The following is a 2,696-nucleotide window of genomic DNA, read 5'->3' on the forward strand; positions in this document are numbered from 1 at the left end:
AAGCGAGAAATCACCCCCCCAGGGGGGATGGTCACGCCGCAATCCCTTCTCCTCCGTTCTCCTCTCGGGATCTTGGGCACGCACGCACACGCTCCCGGCGTGAGTTTTAAGTCACCGGGTCCGGGACTCGAACCGCGGTTGACTACGTGGGAGTCCAGCCACATTGCCATTATGCTAACTGCTGGTTCCCTATTTTTTTTTTCTTTTTAAAGATTTGATTCTTATACAATGTTTGGCTGGTTTATTTATTTATTTATTTTTATCCATGAATCAAATTTCCCCCGAACAGGAATGTTATTGATTACTTTATTCCCTCACAAAAAGACCAGCTGAAATGAAATGAGGTGAACATTCACCTGAAGATTTTGCTGTCTTCATCGTAGAAAAGAGGAGGCTTAGAGCTGGACCACTTGACCCTTTCTCTCCTTACCTCCCCCAGTTCAAAATGCTCACATCTCTTACTAGCCAGCGTGCTCTTCCATCTGCAGTTGGGCTCAACACATTCAGGCCTCAGCACAATCTTTTTTGTAGTTTTTGCCTTTCTCCAGAAAATAGGCTTAGTCTGTCCACCACAGCCACTCTGCTTCCTGTCATAACGCCGCCTTCCCTGAGCATGCAGAGAATCCCTGCCCTTTTGTACTGTGACACTTGATGAGGGTGGTGCTTGCCACACTTCTTACAGTCTTACAGAAGGTATGGCGGGTTTTAGGGACGTTCACCATGCTTGCGGGCCTGCTATCGGCCTACAGTGTTTGGCTTGTAAAGAGAATTCACCACACATGAAATACATCTCAGAGCAGTCCAGCTGAGAATATTATACATGTTACAATCACTAAGTAACAAACCATTTCTGTGTCCCACAAATATCTTGCCTATTTTTTTCTCCTAGAATTTTTTCCCTGTACTCTTCCCTTCACCCACCTTCCTTCCACACTATCTCCAGTGTCCACAACTATTTTGACTGCTTTTATGCCCTCCAACCTTTCAGTCTGTAATACAGAGGGCAGAGAGTTGGTATATATTAAGTGGAGAGAAACGATATCTTTCTTTCATAGCCTGGCTTGCTTCACTCGGCAATAAATCTTCCACATTTGACCACTTTCTATCAAATTCCAGAGTCTTGTTTCTCATGATTGAATAGTATTCCATAGAGTGTATGTGCCATACTCCTTCAATCCATTCATCTGTCCATGGACATTCGGGTCAGTTCTGTGTCTCAGCAACCATCCATAATGCCACACTAAACACTGATGTGCAAGCGCTTTTCCAACTGAGCATTCTCCTGTCGTTGGGGTAGATACCCAGGGGTGGGATTGCTGGATCGCACAGTAGTTCTCTTGGAGGAACCTCCAAGTTGTTTTCCACAGTTGGTTTGACCAATTTACATGCCCACCAACAGTGTAGGAGAGTTCCCCTTTAATCACAACTCTACCAGCGCTTATCATTTTTCGTATTTTTAATCTTTGCCATTCAGACAGGAGTTAGGTGATATTGTACTGTGGTTTTAATCTGTATCTTCCTTATTATGAGGGATGTTGAGCACTTTTTCATATGCTTTTCGCTGTTCATATGTCATCCTCAGAGAGTCTTTTGTTCAGTTCATGTTCCTATCTTTTAGTATGGTTAATCCTCTTTTTTATCCAGGCAAGCCTCTTGAGTTCCCTGTGTTTTCTGGTTATCTGCCTCTGATCTGAGGCAGTTTGCAAAAACATGAACGCACTCTGACGGTTGTTGGTTCACCCTAATTTTTGTGTCTTTTGCAGTGCCGAAACTTACTAATCTCCATAAGCCCAGGTGTCTGTTGGGAATCATTGCCTGTGCTCTTGGAGTCCTACTTGGGAAGTTCCCTACCCCAGCGTCTCCCAGGATCTCTGCAGTGTTTTCTGCCAGTAGTACAGTCTTAGCTTTAGATCTGTGGTCCATTTTGTGTTGATTTTTGTTAATGATGAAAAAAGGGGATCCAGTTTCATCTTTCTGCAGGTGGATACCATTTTTGCAGCCCCTTTTGTGAAAGAGATTTTCCTTTTCTTTTTTTTATGTTATCATTTTTTTATTAAAATTATTTCTTTTTGTATATACATTCAGTCGCATTGTGTAGCTTAAAATGCCGACTTTTCAATATGTGAACACTTCTCCCCTACTGGATTGACTGGTATCTTTTGTTAAAAATCAGTTGAGTGTATGTTTTGGTGTTTCTTTCTGGAGTCACTGTTCAATTCCATTGGAACACCTGTCTGTTTTTGTGCCAGTGTTATGCTGTTTTGATTGTCACAGCTTTATCATATATTTAGGGGTCAGGGAGTGAGATGTCTCCACTCTTCTTGTCCAGGATTGCTTTGGCAATATGAGATCTTTTATGATTCCAGACAGATTCTGCGATTGTCTCTTTAAGATCTGTGAAGATTTTCCCTGGTAATTTGATTGCAATGTGTTAAATATGAAGATAAATTTTGACCAACCTCCAGCCCGCCTCCGCCTTCGCACGGCCCATGCACGCCAGGCGCACTCTCCGGCCCTTGGGCTCAGCAGCCACCGGCTGGGGTCCAGGGAGGCGCCGGGCCTGCCCTGGAGCCAGGAAGCACAGCGCTGTGGAGGCGCTGCTGTTGGGCGCGGGGTTGCTGCTGGGTGTCTACGTGCTCATCCACTGCAGCCTAGTGAAGGGCCCACAGTGAGGCGGGCTCGGCTGGGCGGCGGGC

The 2,696-nt window shown here is 44.9% G+C and overlaps 1 pseudogene; it reads left to right on the top strand.

The window, feature by feature from the left end:
* LOC102497414 (phosphatidylinositol N-acetylglucosaminyltransferase subunit A-like) overlaps window positions 1–2,672 on the top strand; it is a 14,790-nt pseudogene extending 12,118 nt beyond the window's left edge.
* Window positions 2,673–2,696: the final 24 nt, after the last annotated feature.

The sequence above is a fragment of the Tupaia chinensis genome, unplaced genomic scaffold (assembly GCF_000334495.1).
Source record: "Tupaia chinensis unplaced genomic scaffold, TupChi_1.0 Scaffold145629_1, whole genome shotgun sequence".
Taxonomy (NCBI): Eukaryota; Metazoa; Chordata; class Mammalia; order Scandentia; family Tupaiidae; genus Tupaia; species Tupaia belangeri.